The 22,554-nt window shown below is 46.3% G+C and overlaps 37 non-coding genes and 1 pseudogene across 37 annotated transcripts; all 38 read left to right on the top strand.

Annotated features, from left to right (window-relative positions):
• The first annotated feature begins 706 nt into the window (after nucleotides 1–706).
• Nucleotides 707–891, top strand: LOC124853062. The gene has a single exon (XR_007033460.1). It is a non-coding gene; the product is annotated as a U2 spliceosomal RNA (small nuclear RNA).
• A 537-nt stretch (nucleotides 892–1,428) lies between these two features.
• Nucleotides 1,429–1,620, top strand: LOC124853012. Its single transcript, XR_007033423.1, has one exon. It is a non-coding gene; the product is annotated as a U2 spliceosomal RNA (small nuclear RNA).
• A 484-nt stretch (nucleotides 1,621–2,104) lies between these two features.
• LOC124854030 lies at nucleotides 2,105–2,214 on the top strand. The gene has a single exon (XR_007034309.1). It is a non-coding gene; the product is annotated as a U5 spliceosomal RNA (small nuclear RNA).
• A 175-nt stretch (nucleotides 2,215–2,389) lies between these two features.
• On the top strand, nucleotides 2,390–2,584 carry LOC124853076. The gene has a single exon (XR_007033468.1). It is a non-coding gene; the product is annotated as a U2 spliceosomal RNA (small nuclear RNA).
• Nucleotides 2,585–3,079: 495 nt separating this feature from the next.
• LOC124854047 lies at nucleotides 3,080–3,189 on the top strand. The gene has a single exon (XR_007034317.1). It is a non-coding gene; the product is annotated as a U5 spliceosomal RNA (small nuclear RNA).
• A 177-nt stretch (nucleotides 3,190–3,366) lies between these two features.
• Nucleotides 3,367–3,553, top strand: LOC124852887. The gene has a single exon (XR_007033304.1). It is a non-coding gene; the product is annotated as a U2 spliceosomal RNA (small nuclear RNA).
• Nucleotides 3,554–4,063: 510 nt separating this feature from the next.
• Nucleotides 4,064–4,179, top strand: LOC124853693. Its single transcript, XR_007034032.1, has one exon. It is a non-coding gene; the product is annotated as a U5 spliceosomal RNA (small nuclear RNA).
• Nucleotides 4,180–4,347: 168 nt separating this feature from the next.
• Nucleotides 4,348–4,542, top strand: LOC124852931. Its single transcript, XR_007033347.1, has one exon. It is a non-coding gene; the product is annotated as a U2 spliceosomal RNA (small nuclear RNA).
• A 794-nt stretch (nucleotides 4,543–5,336) lies between these two features.
• LOC124853115 lies at nucleotides 5,337–5,536 on the top strand. Its single transcript, XR_007033482.1, has one exon. It is a non-coding gene; the product is annotated as a U2 spliceosomal RNA (small nuclear RNA).
• A 779-nt stretch (nucleotides 5,537–6,315) lies between these two features.
• On the top strand, nucleotides 6,316–6,508 carry LOC124852760. The gene has a single exon (XR_007033183.1). It is a non-coding gene; the product is annotated as a U2 spliceosomal RNA (small nuclear RNA).
• Nucleotides 6,509–7,311: 803 nt separating this feature from the next.
• Nucleotides 7,312–7,495, top strand: LOC124852978. Its single transcript, XR_007033392.1, has one exon. It is a non-coding gene; the product is annotated as a U2 spliceosomal RNA (small nuclear RNA).
• Nucleotides 7,496–7,997: 502 nt separating this feature from the next.
• LOC124854025 lies at nucleotides 7,998–8,104 on the top strand (annotated as a pseudogene).
• A 181-nt stretch (nucleotides 8,105–8,285) lies between these two features.
• Nucleotides 8,286–8,474, top strand: LOC124852932. The gene has a single exon (XR_007033348.1). It is a non-coding gene; the product is annotated as a U2 spliceosomal RNA (small nuclear RNA).
• Nucleotides 8,475–8,977: 503 nt separating this feature from the next.
• Nucleotides 8,978–9,094, top strand: LOC124854059. Its single transcript, XR_007034321.1, has one exon. It is a non-coding gene; the product is annotated as a U5 spliceosomal RNA (small nuclear RNA).
• A 183-nt stretch (nucleotides 9,095–9,277) lies between these two features.
• LOC124853014 lies at nucleotides 9,278–9,466 on the top strand. The gene has a single exon (XR_007033425.1). It is a non-coding gene; the product is annotated as a U2 spliceosomal RNA (small nuclear RNA).
• An 805-nt stretch (nucleotides 9,467–10,271) lies between these two features.
• Nucleotides 10,272–10,455, top strand: LOC124852919. Its single transcript, XR_007033336.1, has one exon. It is a non-coding gene; the product is annotated as a U2 spliceosomal RNA (small nuclear RNA).
• Nucleotides 10,456–10,951: 496 nt separating this feature from the next.
• Nucleotides 10,952–11,063, top strand: LOC124854017. The gene has a single exon (XR_007034304.1). It is a non-coding gene; the product is annotated as a U5 spliceosomal RNA (small nuclear RNA).
• Nucleotides 11,064–11,240: 177 nt separating this feature from the next.
• LOC124853047 lies at nucleotides 11,241–11,438 on the top strand. The gene has a single exon (XR_007033451.1). It is a non-coding gene; the product is annotated as a U2 spliceosomal RNA (small nuclear RNA).
• A 499-nt stretch (nucleotides 11,439–11,937) lies between these two features.
• Nucleotides 11,938–12,052, top strand: LOC124854013. The gene has a single exon (XR_007034301.1). It is a non-coding gene; the product is annotated as a U5 spliceosomal RNA (small nuclear RNA).
• Nucleotides 12,053–12,230: 178 nt separating this feature from the next.
• Nucleotides 12,231–12,420, top strand: LOC124852984. The gene has a single exon (XR_007033398.1). It is a non-coding gene; the product is annotated as a U2 spliceosomal RNA (small nuclear RNA).
• A 513-nt stretch (nucleotides 12,421–12,933) lies between these two features.
• On the top strand, nucleotides 12,934–13,047 carry LOC124853900. Its single transcript, XR_007034224.1, has one exon. It is a non-coding gene; the product is annotated as a U5 spliceosomal RNA (small nuclear RNA).
• Nucleotides 13,048–13,221: 174 nt separating this feature from the next.
• Nucleotides 13,222–13,413, top strand: LOC124852904. The gene has a single exon (XR_007033321.1). It is a non-coding gene; the product is annotated as a U2 spliceosomal RNA (small nuclear RNA).
• A 785-nt stretch (nucleotides 13,414–14,198) lies between these two features.
• On the top strand, nucleotides 14,199–14,382 carry LOC124852956. Its single transcript, XR_007033372.1, has one exon. It is a non-coding gene; the product is annotated as a U2 spliceosomal RNA (small nuclear RNA).
• A 501-nt stretch (nucleotides 14,383–14,883) lies between these two features.
• Nucleotides 14,884–14,999, top strand: LOC124853937. Its single transcript, XR_007034252.1, has one exon. It is a non-coding gene; the product is annotated as a U5 spliceosomal RNA (small nuclear RNA).
• A 181-nt stretch (nucleotides 15,000–15,180) lies between these two features.
• On the top strand, nucleotides 15,181–15,375 carry LOC124852950. Its single transcript, XR_007033366.1, has one exon. It is a non-coding gene; the product is annotated as a U2 spliceosomal RNA (small nuclear RNA).
• Nucleotides 15,376–15,873: 498 nt separating this feature from the next.
• Nucleotides 15,874–15,985, top strand: LOC124853839. The gene has a single exon (XR_007034174.1). It is a non-coding gene; the product is annotated as a U5 spliceosomal RNA (small nuclear RNA).
• Nucleotides 15,986–16,171: 186 nt separating this feature from the next.
• On the top strand, nucleotides 16,172–16,361 carry LOC124852902. Its single transcript, XR_007033319.1, has one exon. It is a non-coding gene; the product is annotated as a U2 spliceosomal RNA (small nuclear RNA).
• A 344-nt stretch (nucleotides 16,362–16,705) lies between these two features.
• LOC124853001 lies at nucleotides 16,706–16,890 on the top strand. The gene has a single exon (XR_007033414.1). It is a non-coding gene; the product is annotated as a U2 spliceosomal RNA (small nuclear RNA).
• A 499-nt stretch (nucleotides 16,891–17,389) lies between these two features.
• Nucleotides 17,390–17,505, top strand: LOC124853888. Its single transcript, XR_007034215.1, has one exon. It is a non-coding gene; the product is annotated as a U5 spliceosomal RNA (small nuclear RNA).
• Nucleotides 17,506–17,691: 186 nt separating this feature from the next.
• Nucleotides 17,692–17,879, top strand: LOC124852809. Its single transcript, XR_007033231.1, has one exon. It is a non-coding gene; the product is annotated as a U2 spliceosomal RNA (small nuclear RNA).
• A 505-nt stretch (nucleotides 17,880–18,384) lies between these two features.
• On the top strand, nucleotides 18,385–18,497 carry LOC124853838. The gene has a single exon (XR_007034173.1). It is a non-coding gene; the product is annotated as a U5 spliceosomal RNA (small nuclear RNA).
• Nucleotides 18,498–18,674: 177 nt separating this feature from the next.
• Nucleotides 18,675–18,868, top strand: LOC124852813. The gene has a single exon (XR_007033235.1). It is a non-coding gene; the product is annotated as a U2 spliceosomal RNA (small nuclear RNA).
• Nucleotides 18,869–19,355: 487 nt separating this feature from the next.
• Nucleotides 19,356–19,474, top strand: LOC124854007. Its single transcript, XR_007034298.1, has one exon. It is a non-coding gene; the product is annotated as a U5 spliceosomal RNA (small nuclear RNA).
• Nucleotides 19,475–19,654: 180 nt separating this feature from the next.
• LOC124852926 lies at nucleotides 19,655–19,840 on the top strand. The gene has a single exon (XR_007033343.1). It is a non-coding gene; the product is annotated as a U2 spliceosomal RNA (small nuclear RNA).
• A 494-nt stretch (nucleotides 19,841–20,334) lies between these two features.
• On the top strand, nucleotides 20,335–20,449 carry LOC124853360. The gene has a single exon (XR_007033703.1). It is a non-coding gene; the product is annotated as a U5 spliceosomal RNA (small nuclear RNA).
• Nucleotides 20,450–20,639: 190 nt separating this feature from the next.
• On the top strand, nucleotides 20,640–20,831 carry LOC124852880. The gene has a single exon (XR_007033298.1). It is a non-coding gene; the product is annotated as a U2 spliceosomal RNA (small nuclear RNA).
• A 780-nt stretch (nucleotides 20,832–21,611) lies between these two features.
• On the top strand, nucleotides 21,612–21,810 carry LOC124853000. Its single transcript, XR_007033413.1, has one exon. It is a non-coding gene; the product is annotated as a U2 spliceosomal RNA (small nuclear RNA).
• Nucleotides 21,811–22,307: 497 nt separating this feature from the next.
• LOC124853789 lies at nucleotides 22,308–22,422 on the top strand. Its single transcript, XR_007034128.1, has one exon. It is a non-coding gene; the product is annotated as a U5 spliceosomal RNA (small nuclear RNA).
• Nucleotides 22,423–22,554: the final 132 nt, after the last annotated feature.

Raw genomic sequence — 22,554 nt, 5'->3', positions numbered from 1 at the left:
GTCGCACCTCCAGTGGTGGGGACCCGTCAAAGATTTGGAGGATACAGCCACGGGGCTTGACAACGGCTCAAAGACTTAAATTAGTTATGCCTGCACAAATGCCTGCCAGTGCGGGGAAAACATGTACCGGCATGGGTTGGCAAGATCCCGGCTGCCCTCGGACAACCTGTTCAGGAGAGAAACGGTCAGAGCATGTCATGGGACTGTCCAGTGGCAAGGGTAGTATGGGGTAAAGTGGGAGCGGCTGAGGCAGGTAGTCACAGGATTTAATCTGACCTGGGCAGGGTTGAAGGGGTTTAGGCTCAGGGAATGGTCCTTTTAATGTCCCAATGTGGCATATCATAAGTATTACAAAAAGAGGTATCACAGTCGGCCAGGCAGACCTGGTAAAGACAGATAAAGATAGTGGAGTGGAAGGGATAATGAGAAGGGTGGAAGCAGATGTAAAGGGAACATCAAAGGGACATTGAGAAGTGGAAACATGCAGCCTAGAGAGGTGGAAAGGAGGTTTGGGTGGATATGGTGAAATAAGAGGGAAGGCAGAAGGAGTTCTTTGGACTGTTTTTTTTTTCACATTTATTTTTGCAACATGGAATGGGTAGGTTTTGGAAAAAGAAACATTGTATACCTGCAAAGGGGCACATTTGGGGCGAAGGTTGTATTAAGGGATGGTCAAACATGATGTTTGATTTGTATTGAACTGTCGAACGTTTTTTGTAAAAAATTAAAATAAAAAAAATCTGTTCTTATCAGTTTAATATCTGATATGTCCTCTATATGAGGACTACATATTAAGCAGATTTTTGGTATGAGGGCAGTAATTTGGAGCTGCTCCTTTCTCTCAACGCATCGACCTAGCATTGCAGTGCCGCTGGGAGCGGTGCACTCTGTTCTTACCTTGTAGAAAACCAAACACTCAAACAATTGTCGCGTATCAAAGTGAATTCTACACTGGCTCAATGAAACTGAGGTAACGGCCTGGCACACACAAGTGTGTGAAACCGCTCTGATGGCTCACTGCTTAGTGGCGTGACCATGCACGGGGTCACAATGAGCTTGAACTGGATTCCAAATTGAGTTAGAGCGTTTGTCAAGAATGGAAACTTGCTTTCACTCAAGACCTTCTGGGAGACTTGGTGAGAAACCAGAGTCAGCATTTTGGAGCGAATGTAAGTGGTTCAGGGATGTATTGTTAGGCAGGCTTAAAAGCCAATCACAGTAGTCAGGGCAGGAGGTAATAAAGACGTGTATAATTTTGGTTGGCAGATGGGGGCGGGTTGGGAATGTTGCATACTGGGATCTGACATGCGGAAAGCAAAGAGGCCTACCGTGAAGGTGGTGACTGTGACCGAGAGGCTCCTCTGACGGGGTACCACAACAAGTGAGATTTGTGCCAGAGCTTGGCGTGGACATCAACACTTGAGGCTTATCGCTTCTCGGCCTTTTAAGCTAAGATCAAGTGTAAGTATCTGTTCTTATCAGTTTAATGTCTGATATCCTCTATATGGGGACTACATATTAAGCAGATTTTTGGCATGAGGGGCAGAAATTTGGAGCTTGCTCCTTTCTCTCCACGCATCAACCCTAGTACAGTGCCCGCTAGGAGCAGTTGCACTCCTGTTCTTACCTTATGAAAACAAAACACTCAAACAATTGTCGCGTATCAAAAATTAGATTCTACACTAGCTCAATGAGAAGTGAGGCATTACAGCACACAAGTGTGTGAAACAGCTCCTGATGGCTCACTGCTTTGTGAGCGTGACCATGCGAAGGTCTGTGAGCTTGAACTGGATTCCAAATTGAGTTAGGCGTTTGTCCAGAATAGGCTTGCTTTCACTCAAGACCTTCTGGGAGACTTGGTGAAAGCCAGAGTCAGCATTTGGAGCAGTGTAAGTGGTTCAGGATATATTGTAGGCAGGCAAAGCCAATCACAGTAGTCAGGGCAGGAGGTAATAAAGGCGTGTATAATTTTGGTTGGCAGATGGGGCGGGTTAGGAATGTTGCATGCTGGGGATCTGACATGCGGAAGCAAAGAGAGGCCTACCGTGAAGGTGGTGACTGTGACCGAGAGGCTCCTCTGCTGCTCTCAACAGAGGAGCCATGCTGACTCTGGTTTCTCTTCACTGCTGCCTGTCTTTCGCCTTTTACTAAAGACTTCCGGGAAGGAACAAACATGAGTTGAATATATTTTAGCAGAGCTTTGCTGTAAGCTGGAAACCTTATGGGGTGTGAAAGTCAAAGGCTGTCTGGAGTCAGAAATCAAGCGCCACAAAAAGGAGAGCTTGGCGGTGATAAGCAGCAGCCATTATTATGCACACCTACGAACGGGGGTACCACAACAAGTGAGATTTGTGCCAGAAGCACGTGGACATCCCAACACTTGGGGCTTATCGCTTCTCCGCCTTTTGGCTAAGATCAAGTGTAGTATCTGTTCTTATCGTTTATCTCAAATATGTCCTCTATATAGAGGACTACATATACTTTGGTCACATTTTCACGCCTGAGGCAATGAGCTACAGGCTTACTCCTTTCTCTCAACGCATCGACCTAGCATTACAGTGCCGCTGGGAGCAGTGCACTCTGTTCTTACCTTGTAGAAAACCAAACACTCAAACAATTGTCGCGTATCAAAGTGGGTTCTACACTGGCTCAATGAAACTGAGGTGTGACCTGGCACACACAAGTGTGTGGAAACGCTCTGATGGCTCACTGCTTTGTGAGCGTGACCATGCGAGGTCACAATGAGCTTGAACTGGATTCCAAATTGAGTTAGAAGCGTTTGTCAGAATGGAAACTTGCTGCTTTCACTCAAGACCTTCTGGGAGACTTGGTGAGAAACCAGAGTCAGCATTTTGGAAGGCGGAATGTAAGTGGTTCAAGGATGTGTGCTTAGGCAAGCAAAAGCCAATCCCACAGTAGTCAGGGCAGGAGGTAATAAAGACGTGTATAATTTTGGTTGGCAGATGGGCGGGTTAGAATGTTTACATACTGAGCTCTGACATGCGGAAAGCAAAGAGAGGCCTACCGTGAAGGTGGTGACTGTGACGAGAAACCTCTTGCTCTCCAACAGAGGCCATGCTGACTCTGGTTTCTCTTCATAACGCACAAGTCTTTACTTTTACTAAAGACTTCAAATGGAGGAACAAACATGAGTTGAATATATTGTTGGCAGGCTTTGCTGTATGGCTGGGCCTTATGAAATTGTGAAAGTCAAAAGAGCTGTCTAGGTCAGAAATCAAGCGCCACAAGGAGAGCTTGGGCGGAGGTGATAAGCAGCAGCCATTGTACACACACCTACGAACGAAGGGTACCACAACAAAGTGGGGTGTGCCAAGAGCTTAGCGTGGACATCAACACTTGGGGCTTATCGCTTCTCGGCCTTTTGGCTAGATCAGTGTAGTATCTGTTCTTATCAGTTTAATATCTGATATGTCCTCTATATAGGGACTACATATTAAGCAGATTTTTTGGCATGAGAGCGAAATTTGGGCTTGCTCCTTTGCTCTCCATGTCGACCTAGCATTGCAGTGCCGCTGGGAGCGGTGCACTCTGTTCTAACACCTTGTAAAAAGCCAAACACTCAAACAATTCATCGCGTATCAAAAGTGAATTCTACTGGCTCAATGAAGTGAGGTAGCGGCCTGGCACACACAAGTGTGTGAAACCATCTGATGGCTCACTGCTTTGTGGCGTGACAAATACCTGAGTCACAATGGAGGCTTAGACTGCGTTCCAAATTAGTTAGAAGCGTTTGTCAAGAATGAAACTTACTTTCACTCAAGACCTTCTAGGAGACTTGGTAGAGAGGAAACCAGAGTCAGCATTTTGGAGCGAATATCGTGGTTCAGGATGTATTGCTTAAGCAGGCTTAAAAATAATCCACAGTAGTCAGGGCAGGGAGGAGTAATAAAGGCGTGTATAATTTTGGTTGCTTGGATAAGAGGCCCGAGGTTGGGAATGTTGCATACTGGGATCTGACATGCGGGAAAGCAAAGAGGAGCCTAGTGAAGGTGATGACTGCTGACCAGAGGCTCCTCTGCTGCTCTCCAACAGAGGGCCATGCTGACTCTGGTTTCTCTTCATAACGCACAAGTCTTTCACCTTTTACTAAAGACTTCCGTGGGGAAAGGAACAAACATGAGTTGAATATATTGTTATGAGCTTTGCTGTATGTGAGCCTTATAGAGTGTGAAAGTCAAAGAGCTGTCTAGGTCAGAAATCAGCGCCACAAAGGAGAGCTTGGGCAAGGTGATAAGCAGCAGCCATTGTTATGCACACCTACAGACAGGGTACCACAACAAGTGAGATTTGTGCCAAAACGGCGTGGACATCCAACACTTGGGGCTTATCGCTTCTCGGCCTTTGGCTAAGATCAAGTGTAATTATCTGTTCTTATCAGTTTAATATCTGATATGTCCTCTATATAAGGGACTACATATTAAGCAGATTTTGGCATGAGGGCAGAATTTGGAGCTTGCTCCTTTTTCTCTCCACGCATCGACCTAGCATTGCAGTTCTGCCGCTGGGAATGGTGCACTCTGTTCTTACCTTGTAGAAAACCAAACACTCAAACAATTGTCGCGTATCAAAAAGTAAGATTCACACACAAATATTCAGGCAGTAACGGCCTGGCACACACAAGTGTGTGAAACCGCTCTGATAGCTCACTGTAGTGACGTGACCATGCACGGGTACAATGAGCTTGAACTGGATTCCAAATTGAGTTAGAAGCGTTTGTCCAAGAATGGAAACTTGCTTTCACTCAAGACCTTCTGGGAGACTTGGTGAGAAACCAGAGTCGACAACCTGGAGCGAATGTAAATTAGTTCTAGGGATGTATTGCTTGAACGGGCTTAAAAGCCAATCACAGTAGTCAGGGCAGGAGAATTAATAAGGCAGCGTGTATAATTTTGGTTGGCAGATGGGCGGAGTTGGGAATGTTGCATACTGGGGATCTGACATCGAAAGCAAAGAGAGGCCTACGTGAAGGTGGTGACTGCAGGCCGGAGGCTCCTCTGCTGCTCCTCAACAGAGGGCCATACTGGCTCTGGTTCCTCCTTCACTAACACAAGTCTTTCGCCTTTACTAAAGACTTGCATTGGAAAGGAACAACATATAATGATTGAATATATAATTTTGGCAGAGCTTTGCTGTATGGCTGAGCCTTATAGAGTGTGAAAAGTCAATGGGCTATCTGCAGGTCTCAGAAATCAAAGCGCCGAGAGAGCTTGAGCGGAGGTGATAAGCGGCAGCCATTGTTATGCACACCTGCAGACAGGTACCACAACAAAGTGAGATTTGTGCAGAGCTTAGGCGTGGACATCCAACACTTAGGCTTATCGCCTGAAGCCTTTTGGCTGAATGGCGGGAAAGTGTAGTATCTGATACTATAGTTATAGCATATCTGATATGTCACTCTATGTGAGACTACATATTAAGCAGATTTTTGGCATGGGGCAGAAATTTGGAGCTTGCTCCTTTCTCTCCACGCATCGACCCTGGCATTGCAGTGCCGCTGGGAGCAGGTGCACTCTGTTCTTACCTTGTAGAAAACCAAACACTCAAACAATTGTCGCGTATCAAAGTGAATTCTACACTGGCTCAATGAAATTAGAGTAGCAATGACCTAGCACACAGTGCTGTGAAACCGCTCTGATGGCTCACCATGTGTGACCATGCAAATTCCTGACTGAGCTTGAACTGGATTCAAATTAGTGACGTTTGTCAGAATGGAAACTTGCTTTCACTCAAGACCTTCTAGAGACTTGGTGAGAAACCAAGTCAACATTTTGGAGACGAATGTAAGTGGTTGGAGATGTATTAGCTGACAGGCTTAAAGCCAATCACAGTAGTCAGGGCAGGAGGTAATAAGAAGCAGTGTATAATTTTGGTTGGCAGATGGGGAAGCGGGTTAGGAATGTTGCATACTGGGATCTGACATGCGGAAAGCAAAGAGGCCTACCGTGAAGGTGGTGACTGTGACCGAGGAAACCTCTGCTGCTCTCAACAGAGACCACATGCCTGACCTCTGGATTTTCTCTCTTCTGCTGATCTTTCGCGCCTTTTACTAAAGGCCGTGAAGGAACAAACATGGAGTTGAATATATTTTTGTAGGCTTTGCTGTATGGCTGAGCCTTATGGGGGTATGAAGTCAATGAGCTGTCTGGAGTCAGAAATCAAGCGCCACAAGGAGAGCTTGAGGCGGAGGTGATAAGCAGCAGCCATTGTTATGCACACCCTCACGAGAGCGGGGTACCACAACCAAAATTGAGATTTGTGCCAAGAGCTTGGCGTGGACATCCAACACTTGGGGCTTATCCTTCTCGGCCTTTTGGCTAAGATCAAGTGTAGTATCTGTTCTTATCAGTTTAATGTCTGATATGTCCTCTATATAGGGACTACATATTAAACAGATTTTGGCATGAGGAGGCAGAAATTTGGAGCTTGCTCCTTTCTCTCACGCATCGACCCTAGCATTGCAGTGCCGCTGGGAACCGGTGCACTCTGTTCTTACCTTGTAGAAAACCAAACACTCAAACAATTGTGTCGCGTATCAAAGTGAATTCACTGGCTCAATGAAACTGAGTACTTGACACAGCACACAAGTGTGTGAAACCGCTCTGATGGCTCACTGTAGTGGCGTGACCATGCACGCGAGGTCACAATGAGCTTGAACTGGATTCCAAATTGAGTTAGAAGCGGAGCATCAGAATGGAAACTTGCTTTCCTCAAGACCTTCCTGGGAGACTTGGTGAGAGAAACCAGAGTCAGCATTTTGGAGCAGATATAGAGTGGTTCAGGGATGTATTGCTTAGGCAGGCTTAAGCCAGAATCCACAGTCGATCAGGGCAGGAGGTAATAAAGACGTTGTATAATTTTGGTTAGCAGATGGAAACGGGTTAAGAATGTTGCATACTAGGATCTGACATGCGGAAAGCAAAGAGAGGCCTACCGTGAAAGGTGGTGACTGTGACCGAGAGGCTCCTCTGCTGCTCTCCAACAGAGGAGCCATGCTGACTCTGGTTTCTCTTCTGCTTCAAGTCTTTAAGCCTTTGCACAAAGACTTCCGTGGAAGGAACAAACATGAGTTGAATATATTTTTGGCGGAAAGGCTTTGCTGTATGGCTGAGCCTTGTAAGAGGTGTGACAAGTCAATGAGCTGTCTAGGTCGAAATCAGAAGTGCCACGAAGGAGAGCTTAGGCGGAGGTGATAAGCAGCAGCCATTGCTATGCACACCTACGAACAGGGAGTACCACAACAAGTGAGATTTTACCAAGAGCTTGGCGTGGACATCCAACGCCCAGGGTTTATAAGCTTCTCGGCCTTTTGGCTAAGATCAAGTGTAGTATCTGTTCTTATCAGTTTAATGTGATATGTCCTCTATATGAGGACTACATATTAAGCAGATTTTTGGCATGAGGAACAGAAATTTGGAGCTTGCTCCTTTGTCTCATTGACCTAGCATTGCAGTGCCGCTGAGGCGGTGCCTCTGTTCTTACCTTGTAGGAAACCAAACACTCAAACAATTGATGGCATTATCAAAGTGAATTCTACACTGGCTCAATGAAAGTGAGGTAACGGCCTAGCACACACAAGTGTGAAACCGCTCTGATGGCTCACTGCTTAGTAGCGTGACCACATGTGCAGAGTCACAATGACTTGAACTGGATTCCCAAATTGAGTTAGAAAGCGTTTGTCAAAGAATGGAAACTTGCTTTCACTCAAGACCTTCTGGGAACTTGGTGAGAAATCAGAGTCAGCATTTGTTTCAGGCCAAATGTAAAGTAGTTCAGGATGTATTACTTGAGGCAGGCAAAGCCAATAACAGTAGTCAGGGCAGGAGATAATAAGGCGTGTATAATTTTGGTTGGCAGATGGGGCGGGTTGGGAATGTTGCATGTACTGGGATCTGACATGCGGAAAGCAAAGAAGAGCCTACCGTGGTGGTGACTGTGACAAGAGGCTCCCTCTGCTGCTCTCCAACAGAGGGCCATGCTGACTCTGGTTTCTCTTCTAGCACAAGTCTTTAGCACACTAAAGACTTCCGTGGAGAGGAACAAACATGAGTTGAATATATTTTTGGCAGGCTTTGCTGTATGGCTGAGCCTTGTAAATTGTGACAAGTCAATGAGCTGTCTAGGTGAAATCAAGGCGCCACAAAGGGGAGAGCTTTTCAGCGGGAGGTGATAAACAGCAGCCATTGCTATGCACACCTCTGACAAGGGAGTACCACAACAGTGAGATTTTGCCAAGAGCTTGGCGTGGACATCAACACTTGGGGTTTATCGCTTCTCGGCCTTTTGGCTAAGATCAAGTGTGATATCCTGTTCTTATCAGTTTAATATCTGATATATCCTCTATATGAGGACTACATATTAACAGATTTTTGGCATGAGGGCAGAAATTTGGAGCTTGCTCCTTTGTCTCACGCATCGACCTAGCATTGCAGTGCGCGGGAAGCGGTGCACTCTGTTCTTACCTTGTAGAAAACCAAACACTCAAACAATTGTCGCGTATCAAGTAAGATTCTACACTGGTTCAATGAAACTGAGGTATGACACAGCACACACAAGTGTGTGGAAACCGCTCGATGGCTCACTGCCTATTAGCGTGACCATGCCGCAGAGTCACAATGAAGCCCGAACTGGATTCCATTCTGAGTTAAGCGTTTGTCAAGAATGGAAACTTGCTTTCACTCAAGACCTTCTGGGAGACTTGGTGAGAAACCAGAGTCAGCATTTTGGAGCGAATGTAAGTGGTTCAGGGATGTATTGCTTAGAGCGGGCAAAAGCCATCCAGTAGTCACGAGGCAGGAGGTAATAAAGCGTGTATAATTTTGGTTGGCAGATGGGGGGCGGAGTTGGGAATGTTGCATACTAGGATCTGACATACGGAAATAAAGAAAAGAGGCCTACCGTGAAGGTGGTGACTGTGACCGAGAGGATCCTCTGCTGCTCTCCAACAGAGGGCCATGCCGGCTCCTGGTTTCTCTTCCTCTTTTACCTAAGTCTTTCGCCTTTTACTACAGACTTCCGTGGAAAGGAACAAACATACAAGTTGAATATATTTTAGCAGGCTTTTGCTGTATGGCTGAGCCATATGAAATTGTGAAAAGTCAAAGAGCTGTCCTAAGTCAGGAAATCAAGCGCCACAAGAGAGAGCAGGCGGAGGTGATAAGCATGCCTTCATTATTATGCACACCTACGAACGAGGGTACCACAACAAGTGAGATTTGTGCCAAAAGAGCTTGGCGTGGACATCAACACTTGGGGCTTATAAGCTTCTCGACCTTTGGCTAAGATCAAGTGTAGTATCTGTTCTTATCAGTTTAATATCCTGATATATCCTCTATATAAAGGACTACATATTAAGCAGATTTTGGCATGAGACGTATTTGGAGCTTGCTCCTTTCTCTCATGTATCGACCCTAGCATTGCAGTGCCGCTGGGAAGCGGTGCACTCTGTTCTTACCTTGTAGAAAACCAAACACTCAAACAATTGTCGCGTATCAAAGTGAATTCTACACTGGCTCAGGCTGAAACTGAGGTAACGGCCTGGCACACACAAGTGTGTGAAACCGCTCAGTGCAACTCACTGCTTAGTGACGTGACCATGCACGGGGTCACAATGAGCTTGAACTGGATTCAAATTGAGTTAGAAGCGTTTGTCAAGAATGGAAACTTGCTTTCACTCAAGACCTTCTGGGAGACGGTGAGAAACCAGGAGTCAGCATTTTGGAGCGAATGTAAGTGGTTCCAGGGATGTATTGCTTAGAACGACTTAAAAGCCAATCACAGTAGTCAGGGCAGGAGGTAATAAAGACGTGTATAATTTTTGGTTAGCAGATAGGGGGCAGGTTGGGAATGTTATACACAAGGATCTGACATCACGGAAAGCAAAGAGGGCCTACCGTGAAGGTGAGTGACTGTGACCGAGAGGATCCTCTGCTGCTCTCCAACAGAGGGCCATGCTGACTCTAGTTTACCTCTTCCTGTACTTACCGATCTTTCGCCTTTTACTAAAGACTTCACGCTGGAAGGAACAAACATGAGTTGAATATATTTTTGAGCTTTGCTGTATGGCTGAGCCTTATGAGGGTGTGAAAAGTCAAAGAGCTGTATCTGGAGTCAGAAATCAGCGCCACAAAAAGGAGAGCAGGCGGAGGTGATAAACAGCAGCCATTGTTATGCACACCTCTGAGACGGGGAGTACCACAACCAAGTGAGATTTGTGCCAAGAGCTTGGCGTGGACATCCAACACTTGGGGCTTATCGCTTCTCGGCCTTTTGGCTAAGATCAAGTGTAGTATCTGTTCTTATCAGTTTAATATCTGATATGTCCTCTATATGAGGACTACATATTAGATTTTGGCATGAGGGCAGTAATTTGGAGCTTGCTCCTTTCTCTCAACATCGACCTAGCATTTGCAGTGCCGCTGGGAGACGGGTGCACTCTGTTCTCTACCTTGCTTAAGAAAACAAACACTCAAACAATTGTCGCGTATCAAAAAGTGAATTCTACACTGGCTCAATGAAACAGAGGTAACGGCCTGGCACACACAAGTGTGTGAAACCACTCTGATGGCTCACTGCTTTGTGGCGTGACCATGCCGCGGGGTCACAATGAGCTTGAACTGGATTCAAATTGAGTTAGAAGCGTTATCAGAATGGAAACTTACTTTCCTCAAGACCTTCTGGGAGACTTGGTGAGAAACCAGAGTCAGCATTTGGAAGCGAATGTAAGTGGTTCAGGGATGTATTGTAGGCAGGCTTAAAGCCAATCACAGTAGTCAGGCAGGAGGTAATAGAAGAGGCGTGTATAATTTTGGTTGGCAGATGGGGCGGGTTGGGAATGTTGCATACTGGGATCTGACATGCGGAAAGCAAAGAGGCCTACCGTGAAGGTGGTGACTGTGACCGGCTCTCTGCTGCTCTCAACAGAGGGCCATGCTGACTCTGGTTTCTCTTCATAACGCACAAATCTTTAGCCTTTTACTGGAAACTTCCCGTGAAGGAACAAACATGAGTTGAATATATTTTTGGCAGGCTTTGCTGTATGGCTGAGCCTTGTAAGAGTGTGAAAGTCAAAGGCTGTCTAGGTCAGAAATCAAAGCGCCACAAAGGAGGCTTGGGGCGGAGGTGATAAGACAGCAGCCATTATTATGCACAACCTCTGACGAAGTACCACAACAAAGTAGAATTTGTGCCAAAACTATGTGGGACATCCAACACTTGGGGCTTATCCTTCTCGGCCTTTTGGCTAAGATCAAGTGTAAGCTCCTGTTCTATCAGTTTAATATCTGATATGTCCTCTATATAGGGGACTACATATTAAGCAGATTTTTGGCATGAGGGGCTGGCGAAATTTGGAGCTTGCTCCTTTGTCTCCACGCATCGACCTAGCATTCTGGTGCCGCTGGGAGCCGAGTGCACTCTGTTCTTGCAGCCAGAAAACCAAACACTCCGTGGTGTTGCATGTAAAGTGAATTCTACACTGGCTCAATGAAAGTAAAGAATGCTTGGCCTGGCACACACAAATTGTGTGAAACGCTCTGATGGCTCACTGCTTAGTGGCACGTATTGACCATGCACGAAGTTACAATGAGCTTGAACTGGATTCCAAATTGAGTTAAGGCGTTTGTCCAAGAATGGAAACACTTCCTCAAGACCTTCTGGGAGACTTGGTAGAAACCAGAGTCAGCATTTTGGAGCGAATGTAAGTGGTTCAGGGATGTGTGCTTAGGCAGGCTTAAAAAGCCAATCACAGTAGTCAGGGCAGGAGGTAATAAAGGCGTGTATAATTTTGGTTGGCAGATGGGGCGGAGTTAGAATGTTGCATACTGGGATGTGACATGCGGAGAGAAATAAAGGAGCCTACCGTGAAGGTGGTGAGCTTATGACCGAGGCTCCTCTGCCATCTCCAACAGAGGGCCATGCTGACTCTGGTTTCTCTTCATAACGCACAAGTCTTTAGCCTTTACTAAAGACTTCAAATGAAGGAGCAAACATGAGTTGAATATATATATTTTGTAAGGCTTTTGCTGTATGGCTGAGCCTTATAGAGTGTGAAAAGTAAAAAGAGCTGTCTAGGTCAGAAATCAGCGCCACAAAGGAGAGCTTGAGGCGGGTGATAAGCAGCAGCCATTGTGTACACACACCTACGAGCGGGGGTACCACAACAAGTGAGATTTGTGCCAGAGCTTGCGTGGACATCTAACACTTGGGGCTTATAAGCTACTCGGCCTTTTGGCTAAGATCAAGTGTAGTATCTGTTCTTATCAGTTTAATATCTGATATGTCCTCTATATGAGGACTACATATTAAGCAGATTTTGGCATGAGGGCAGAAATTTGGAGCTTGCTCCTTTGTCTCCATATCGACCTAACGAGTACCAGTGCCGCTGGGAACGGTGCACTCTGTTCTTACCTTGTAGCTTAAACACTCAAACAATTATTTGCGTATCAAAGAGTAAGATTCTACACTGGCTCAATATTAAGAAGTGAAGAGTGTGACACAGCACACAGAGTGTGTGAAACCGCTCTGATGGCTCACTGCTTGGTAGCGTGACCATGCACGGGGTCACAATGAGCTTGAACTGGATTCCAAATTGAGTTCGAAGCGTTTGTCAAGAATGAAACTTGCTTTCACTCAAGACCTTCTGGGAGACTTGGTGAGAAACCAGAGTCAGCATTTTGGAGCAGATATGTAAGTGGTTCCAGGGATGTATTGCTTAGGCAGGCTTAAAGCCAATCACAATGTGAGTCAGGGCAGAGGTAATAAAGGCGTGTATAATTTTGGTTGGCAGATGGGGGGCGGGTTAGAATGTTGCATACTGGGGATCCTGACATGCGGGAAAGCAAAAAGAGGCCTACCGTGAAGGTGGTGACTGTGACCGGGAGGCTCCTCTCTGCTGCTCTCCAACAGAGGGCATACTGACTCTAGTTTCTCTTCATAACGCACAAGTCTTTTTCGCCTTTACTAAAGACTTCCGTGGAAAGGAACAAACATGAGTTGAATATATTTTGGCAGGCTTTGCTGTGGCTGCAGGCCTTGTAGAGTGTGAATAAAAGAGCTGTCTAGGTCAGAAATCAAGCGCCACAAAGGAGAGAGCTTGGGGCGGAGGTGATAAGCAGCAGCCATTGTTATACACACCTACGAGCGAGGTACCACAACAAGTGAGATTGTGCCAAGAGCTTAGCGTGGACATCAACAGAGAAGTTATAAGCTTCCTCGGCCTTTTGGCTAAAATCAAGTGTGATATCTGTTCTTATCAGTTTAATATCTGATATGTCCTCTATATGAGGACTACATATTAAGCAGATTTTGGCACTGAGGGCAGAAATTTGGGCTTGCTCCTTTTCTCTCCACGCATCGACCTAGCATTGCAGTGCCGCTGGGAACGGTGCTCTGTTCTTACCTTGTGAAAACCAAACACTCAAGCAATTTGTCGCGTATCAAAGTGAATTCTACACTGGCTCGAATGAAGAGGTAAGTATGACCTGAGCACAGTGTGTGAAACCGCTCCTGATGGCTCACTGCTTTGTAGCGTGACCATGTGAGGTCTGTGAGCTTGAACTGGATTCCAAGTGAGTTAGAGCGTTTGTCAGAATGGAAACTTGCTTTCACTCAAGACCTTCTGGGAGACTTGGTGAGAAACCAGAGTCAGCATTTTGGAGCCAGATATACAAGTGGTTCAGGGATGTATTGTAGGCAGGCTTAAAGCCAATCACAGTAGTCAGGGCAGGAAGTAATAAAGGCGTGTATAATTTTGGTTGGCAGATGGGGAAGCGGGTTAAGAATGTGCATACTGGGGATCTGACATCTCACGCGGAAAGCAAAGAGAGGCCTACCGTGAGTGGTGACTGTGACCGAGAGGCTCCTCTGCTGCTCTCCAACAGAGGGCCATGCTGACTCTGGTTCCTCTTCCATAACGCTAAGTCTTCGCCTTTTACTAAAGACTTCGACAGAGAGGAACAAACATGGTGAATATATTTTGGCAGAGCTTTGCTGTATGGCTGAGCCTTATGAAATTCAATAAAAGTCAAAGAGCTGTCTAGGTCAGAAATCAAGCGCCACAAAGGAGAGCTTGGCGGGAGGTGATAAGCAGCAGCCATTGTTATGCACACCTACAGGCAGGGTACCACAACAAGTGAGATTTGTACCAAGAGCTTAGCGTGGACATCCAACACTTAGGGCTTATCGCTACGGCCTTTGGCTAAGATCAAGTGTAGTATCTGTTCTTATCAGTTTAATATCTGATATGTCCTCTATATAAGGGACTACATATTAAACAGATTTTTGTGAGGGCAGAAATTTGGAGCTTGCTCTTTCTCTCCCGCATCGACCTAGCATTGCAGTGCCGCTGGGAACGGTGCACTCTGTTCTTGTATGGCTCAAACACTCAAACAATTTATCGCGTATCAAAGTGAATTCTACTACATATTGAAAGTGAGAGTAACGGCCTGGCACACACAAGTGTGTGGGAAGCCGCTCTGATGGCTCACTGCTTTGTGACGTGACCATGCACAGGGTCACAATGAGCTTGAACTGGATTCAAATTGAGTTAGAAGCGTTTGTCAAGAATGGAAACTTGCTTTTTCCTCAAGACCTTCTGGGAGACTTGGTGAGAAACCAGAGTCGGCATTTTGGAAGCGAATGTAAGTGGTTCAGGGATGTATTGCTTAGGCAGGCTTAAAAGCCAATCGTAGATCAGGGCAGGAGGAAGTAATAAAGGCGTGTATTATAATTTTGGTTGGCAGATGGGGCGGGTTAAGAATGTTGCATACTGGGATCTGACATGCGGAAAGCAAGGAGCCTACCGTGAAAGGTGGTGACTGTGACGAGAGGCTCCTCTCTGCTGCTCTCAACAGAGAGGGCCATGCTGACCTCTGGTTTCTCTTCATACTTGCCTAAAGTCTTTCGCCTTTTACTAAAGACTTCCGTGGGGAGAGGAACAAACATGAGTTAGTATATTTTTGGCAGGCTTTGCTGTATGGCTGAGCCTTATGGGGTGTGAAAAATTGAAACTGTCTAGGTCAGGAAATCAAAGGCGCCACAAAGGGAGAGCTTGGCGAGGTGGTGATAAGCGGCAGCCATTGTTATGCACCTACGAGGCAGGAGTACCACAACAAGTGAGATTTGTGCCAAGAGCTTGGCGTGGACATCCAACACTTGGGGCTTATCGCTTCTCGGCCTTTTGGCTAAGATCAAGTGTATCTGTTCTTATCAGTTTAATATCTGATATGTCCTCTATCTTAAGGGGACTACATATTAAGCAGATTTTGGCATGAGGGGCGAAGGAAATTTGGAGCTTGCTCCTTTCTCTCACCCATCGACCTAGCATTGCAGTGCACCGCTGGGAACGGTGCCTGTTCTTACCTTGTAAGAAAACCAAACCTCAAACAATTGTCGTATCAAAAGTGAATTCTACACTACCTGGCTCAATGAAAGTGAGGTAACGGCCTGGCACACACAAGTGTGTGAAACCGCTCTGATGGCTCACTGCTTTATGGCGGCTGACCATGCCTGAGGTCACAATGAGCTTGAACTGGATTCCAAATTGAGTTAGGCGTTTGTCAAAAGATGAAGCTTCTTTCTACTCAGATCTTCTAGGGAGACTTGGTGAGAAACCAGAAGTCAGCATTTTGGAGCAGATATGAGAGTGGTTCCAGGGATGTATTGTAGGCAGGCTTAACGCCAATCACAGTGAGTCAGGGCAGGAGGTAATAAAGACGTGTATAATTTTGGTTGGCAGATGGGGGCGGGTTAGAATGTGCATACTGGGATCTGACATGCGGAAAGCAAAGAGAGCCCTACCGTGAAGGTGGTGACTGTGACAGAGGCTCCTCTGCTGCTCTCAACAGAGGGCCATGCTGACTCTGGTTTCTCTTCATAGCGCACAAGTGTTCGCCTTTTACTAAAGACTTCCGTGGAGAGGAACAAACATGATTGAATATATTTTTGGCAGGCTTTGCTGTAGAAGTGAGCCTTATGGAAATTGTGAAAGTCAAAGGCTGTCTGGAGTCAGAAATCCAAGCGCCACAAAGGAGGCTTGAAGTGAGAGGTGTTGATAAGCAGCAGCCATTGTTATGCACACCTACGAGACGAGGTACCACAACAAGTGAGATTTGTGCCAAAAAGGCTTGGCGTGGACATCAACACTTGGGGCTTATCGGCTTCTCGGCCTTTTGGCTAAGATCAAGTGTAGTATATTCTTATCAGTTTAATATCTGATATGTCCTCTATATGGGGACTACATATTAAGCAGATTTTGGCATGAGGGGGCAGAATTTGGAGCTTGCTCCTTTCTCTCACATCCATCGTCCTAGCATTGCAGTGCGCTGGGAGACGGTGCACTCTGTTCTTACCTTATAGAAAACCAAACCTCAAACAATTGTCGCGTATCAAAAGTAGATTCTACACTGGCTCAATGAAAGTGAGGTCTGGCCTTTTACTGAAGACTTCCGTGGAAGGGAGGAACAAACATGAGTTGAATATATTTTGGCAGGCTTTGCTGTATGGCTGAGCCTTATGAGAGTGTGAAAAGTCAAAGAGCTGTCTAGGTCAGAAATCAAGGCGCCACAAAGAGCTTGAGGCGGAGGTGATAAGCAGCAGCCATTGTTATACACACACACACCTACGACGGGTACCACAACCGTGAGATTTGTGCCAAGAGCTTGGCGTGGACATCCAACACTTAGGGGTTATCGCTTCTCGGCCTTTTGGCTAAGATCAAGTGTAATGCTCTGTTCTTATCAGTTTAATATCTGATATGTCCTCTATATGAGGACTACATATTAAGCAGATTTTTGGCATGAGGGCAGAAATTTGGAGCTTATCTTGCATCGACTGTGCTAGCATTGCAGTGCCGCTGGGAGCGGTGCACTCTGTTCTTACCTTGTAGAAAACCAAACACTCAAACAATTGTCGCGTATCAAAGTGAATTCTACACTGGCTCAACAAGAAGTGAGGTACTTGGCCTGGCACACACAGAGTGTGTGGAAACCGCTCGATGGCTCACTGCTTTGTGTGACCATGCGAGGTCACAATGAGCTTGAACTGGATTCCAAATTGGAGTTAGAGCGTTTGTCAGAGCTGGAAACTTGCTTTCACTCAAGACCTTCTGGGAGACTTGGTGAGAAACCAAGTCAGCATTTGGAGGCGAATGTAAGTGGTTCAGGGATGTATTGCTTAGGCAGGCTTAAAGCCAATCACAGTAGTCAGGGCAGGAGGTAATAAAGGCGTGTATAATTTTGGTTGGCAGATGGGGGCGGGTTGGGAATATTTGCATACTGGGATCTGACATGCGGAAAGCAAAGAGGCCTACCGTGAGAGGTGGTGACTGTGACCGAGGAGGCTCCTCTGCTGCTCTCCAACAGGGGAGCCATGCTGACTCTGGTTTCTCTTCATAACGCACAAGTCTTTACTTCTTTTACTAAAGACTTCCGTGGAAAGGAACAAACATGATTGAATATATTTTTTGTGGCAGGCTTTGCTGTATGGCTGGGCCTTATGAAATTATGAAAAGTCAAAGAGCTGTCCTGGAGTCAGAAATCAGCGCCACAAAAAGGAGGCTTGAGGCGGAGGTGATAAGCAGCAGCAGCCATTGTTATGCACCTACGAGCGAGGGTACCACAACAGAAGTGAGATTTGTGCCAAGAGCTTGGCGTGGACATCCAACACTTGGGGCTTATCGCTTCTCAGCCTTTTGGCTAAGATCAAGTGTAGTATCTGTTCTTATCAGTTTAATATCTGATATGTCCTCTATATAGGACTACCTGTTAAGCAGATTTTGGCATGAGGGCAGAAATTTGGAGCTTGCTCCTTTCTCTCACGCATCGACCTAGCATTGCAGTGCCGCTGGGAGCAGTTTGCTCTGTTCTTACCTTGTAGAAAACCAAACACTCAAACAATTGTCGCGTATCAAAGTGAATTCTACACTGGCTCAATATGAAGTGAAGTACTTGGCCTGCTTTCTAAATGTGTGTGAAACCGCTCTGATGGCTCACTGCTTTGTGGCGTGACCATGCAGAGGTCACAATGAGCTTGAACTGGATTCCAAATTGAGTTAGAAGCGTTTGTCAGAATGGAAACTTGCTTTCACTCAAGACCTTCTGGGAGACTTGGTGAGAAACCAGAGTCAGCATTTTGGAGAGCGAATGTAAGTGGTTGGGGATGTATTGCTTAGGCAGGCTTAAGCCAATCACAGTAGTCAGGGCAGGAGGTAATAAAGACGTGTATAATTTTGGTTGGCAGATGGGGGCCGGGTTGGGAATGTTGCATACTGGGGATCTGACATGCGGAAAGCAAAGAGGAGGCCCTACCGTGAAGGTGGTGACTGTGACCGGGAAGCTCCTCTGCTGCTCTCAACAGGAGGAGCCATGCTGACTCTGGTTTCTCTTCATAGCAGCACAAGTCTTTCGCCTTTTACTAAAGACTTCCATTGAAGAGAACAAACATGAGTTGAATATATTTTGGCAGGCTTTGCTGTATGGCTGAGCCTTGTAGAGTGTGAAAGTCAAAAGGCTGTCTGAGTCAGAAATCAAGCGCCACAAAGGAGAGCTTAGGCGGAGGTGATAAGCAGCAGCCATTGTTATGCACCTACGAGCGGGGTACCACAACAAAGTGAGATTTGTGCCCAAGAGCTTGGCGTGGACATCCAACACTTAGGGCTTATCGCTTCTCGGCCTTTTGGCTAAGATCAAGTGTAGTATCTGTTCTTATCAGTTGTTATCTGATATGTCCTCTATATGAGGACTACATATTAAGCAGATTTTTGGCATGAAGCCAGAGAATTTGGAGCTTGCTCCTTTCTCTCACGCATGTCGACCTAGCATTGCAGACTGCCGCTGGGAGCGGTGCACTCTGTTCTTACCTTGTAGAAACCAAACACTCAAACAATTATCGCGTATCAAAGTGAATTCTACACTGGCTCAATGAAAGTGAGGTAACGGCCTGGCACACACAAGTGTGTGAAACCGCTCCTGATGGCTCACTGCTTTGTGACGTGACCATGCACAGGAGTCTGTCAGGCTTGAACTGGATTCCAGTGGAGTTAGAAGCGTTTGTCAAGAATGAAACACTTTCCTCAAGACCTTCTGGGAGACTTGGCTGAAAACCAGAGTCAGCATTTGGATGATGTAAGTGGTTCAGGGATGTATTGCTTAGAGCAGGCTTAAACGCCAATCACAGTAGTCAGGGCAGGAGAGTAATAAAGACGTGTATAATTTTGGTTGGCAGATGGGGCGGGTTAATGTTGCATGCTGGGGTCTGACATACGGAAAGCAAAGAGGCCTACCGTGAAGAGTGGTGACTGTGACCGAGAGGCTCCTGCTGCTCTCAACAGAGAGATATGCTGACTCTGGTTTCTCTTCATAACGCACAAGTCTTTCGCCAGCATACTACTAAAGACTTCCCGTGGGGGAGGAACAAACATGAGTTAGATATATTTTTGGCAGGCTTTGCTGTATGGCTGAGCCTTATGAAGTGGCAGAAAAAGTCAAAAGAGCTGTCTAGGTCAATCAAGCGCCACAAAGGAGAGGCTTAGGGCGGAGGTGATAAGCAGCAGCCATTGTTATGCACACCTACGAGCAGGGTACACAACAAGTGAGATTTGTGCCAAAGGCTTGGCGTGGACATCCAACACTTGGGGCTTATGGCTTCTCGGCCTTTTTGGCTAAGATCAAGTGTAGTATCTGTTCTTATCAGTTTAATATCTGATATGTCACTCTATATGAGGACTACATATTAAACAGATTTTGGCATGAGGCAGAATTTGGGCTTGCTCCTTTCTCCATGCCTCGGCCTAGCATTGCAGTACCGCTGAGACGGTGCACTCTGTTCTTACCTTGTAGAAAACCAAACACTCAAACAATATTGTCGCGTACTCAAAGTGAATTCTACATAGCTCAATGAAAGTGAGGGTAACATTTCCACAGCACACACAAGTGTAATGAAACCGCTCTGATGGCTCACTCATGGCGTTCTGACCATGCACGCAGTGCAATGAGCTTGAACTGGATTCCAAATTGAGTTAGAAGCGTTTGTCAAGAATGAAACTTTGCTTTCCTCCAAGACCTTCTGGAGACTTGGTGAGAAACCAAGTCAGCATTTTGGAGCGAATGTAAGTGGTTCAGGGATGTATTGTAGGCAGGCTTAAAAGCCAATCACAGTAGTCAGGGCAGGAGGTAATAAAGGCGTGTATAATTTTGGTTGGCAGATGGGGCGGGTTGGGAATGTTGCATGGGATCAGCATGGAAAGCAAGAGAGGCCCTACCGTAGAAGGTGGTGACTGTGACGAGGAGGCTCTCTGCTGCTCTCAACAGAGGGCCATGCTGACTCTAGTTTCTCTTCATAACGCACAAGTCTTTCGCCTTTTACTGAAGACTTCCGTGGAGAGGAACAAACATGAGTTGAATATATTTTTGGCAGGCTTTGCTGCTTGTGGCTGAGCCTTGTAGAGTGTGAAAGTCAAAAAGAGCTGTCTGAGTCAGGAAATCAAAGCGCCACAAAAGGAGAGCTTGGGCGGAGGTGATAAACAGCAGCCATTGGTATACTACACCACCTACGAACGGGAGTACCACAACAAGTGAGATTTGTGCCAAGAGCTTGGCGTGGACATCAACGCTTGGGGGTTATACGCTTCTTCTCGGCCTTTTGGCTAAGATCAAGTGTAGTATCTGTTCTTATCAGTTTAATATCCTGATATGTCCTCTATATGAGGACTACATGTTAAGCAGATTTTTTGGCATGAGGAGCAGAAATTTGGAGCTTGCTCCTTTCTCTCCACGCATCCACGACCTAGCATTGCAGTGCCGCTGGGAGCAGTTTTACTCTGTTCTTACCTTGTAGAAAACCAAACACTCAAACAATTATCGCGTATCAAAGTGAATTCACTGGCTCAATGAAAGTGAGGTAACGGCCTGGCACACAAGTGTGAAACCGCTCTGATGGCTCACTGCTTTGTGGCGTGACCATGCCATGGTCACAATGAGCTTGAACTGGATTCCAAATTGAGTTAGAAGCGTTTGTCAAGAATGGAAACTTGCTTTCACTCCAAGACCTTCTGGGAGACTTGGTGAGAAACCAGGTGTAGCATTTTTGGAGCGAATGTAAGTGGTTCAGGGATGTATTGCTTAGGCAGGCTTAAAAAGCCAATCACAGTAGTCAGGGCAGGAGGTAATAAAGAGACGTGTATAATTTTGGTTGGCAGATGGGGGCGGGTTAGGAATGTTGCATACTGGGGTCTGACATGCGGAAAGCAAAGAGAGGCCTACCGTGAGTGGTGACTGTGACCGAGAGGCTCCTCTGCTGCTCTCCAACAGAGGGCCATGCTGACTCTGGTTTCTCTTCTGCTTTACAAGTCTTTCGCCTTTATAGGAAGCTTCCGTGGAAAGGAACAAACATGAGTTAGATATATTTTTGGCAGGCTTTGCTGTATGGCTGAGCCTTATATGAAATTGTGAAAGTCAAAGAGCTGTCTAGGTCAGAAGTCAAAGCGCCACAAAGGAGAGCTTGGGCAGTAAGCAGCAGCCATTGTTATGCACCTACGAGCGGGTACCACAACAAAGTGAGATTTGTGAAGCAGGCGTGGACATCAGCACTTGGGGCTTATCGCTTCCGGCCTTTTGGCTAAGATCAGGAAAAGTGTAGTATCTGTTCTTATCAGTTTAATATCTGATATGTCCTCTATGTAAGGGGACTACATATTAGAAGCAGATTTTTGGCACATGAGGGCAGAAATTTGGGCTTTGCTCCTTTCTCCACGCATCGACCTAGCATTGCAGTGCCGCTGGGGCAGGTGCACTGTTCTTACCTTGTAGAAAACCAAACACTCAAACAATTGTCAGCGTATCAAAGTGAATTCTACACTGGCTCAATGAAAGTGAAGAGGTAACGGCCTGGCACACAAGTGTGTGAAACCGCTCTGATGGCTCACTGCTTTGACCCGTGACCATGCAAGGGTCACAATGAGCTTGAACTGGATTCAAATTGAGTTAGAAGCGTTTGTCAAGAATGGAAACTTGCTTTCACTCCAAGACCTTCTAGAACTTGGTGAAAACCAGAGTCAGCATTTTGGAGAGCGAATGTAAGTGGTTCCAGGGATGTATTGCTTAGGCAGGCTTAAAGCCAATCACGGTAGTCAGGGCAGGAGGTAATAAAGGCGTGTATAATTTTGGTTGGCAGATGGGGCGGAGTTGGGGAATGTTGCACACTGGGATCTGACATGCGGAAAGCAAAGAGAGGCCATTGAAGGTGGTGACTGTGACCGAGAGGCTCCTCTGCTGCTCTCCAACAGAGGAGCCATGCAGCTCTGGTTTCTCCCCACGCGCACAAGTCTTTCGCCTTTTACTACAAAGACTTCCGTGGAGAGGAACAAACATGAGTTGAATATATTTTGGCAGGCTTTGCTGTATATGGCTGAGCCTTATGGGGAGTGTGAAAAGTCAAAGAGCTGTCTAGGTCAGAAATCAAGCGCCACAAAGGAGAGGCTTGGGCGGAGGTGATAAACGTAGCCATTGTTATGCACACCACCTACGAGCAGGTACCACAACA

Source organism: Hippoglossus stenolepis, chromosome 10 (genome assembly GCF_022539355.2).
Source record: "Hippoglossus stenolepis isolate QCI-W04-F060 chromosome 10, HSTE1.2, whole genome shotgun sequence".
Lineage (NCBI taxonomy): Eukaryota > Metazoa > Chordata > Actinopteri > Pleuronectiformes > Pleuronectidae > Hippoglossus > Hippoglossus stenolepis.
Note: the sequence above shows the minus strand (reverse complement) of the source record. Positions and strands in the feature narration are given on the sequence as shown.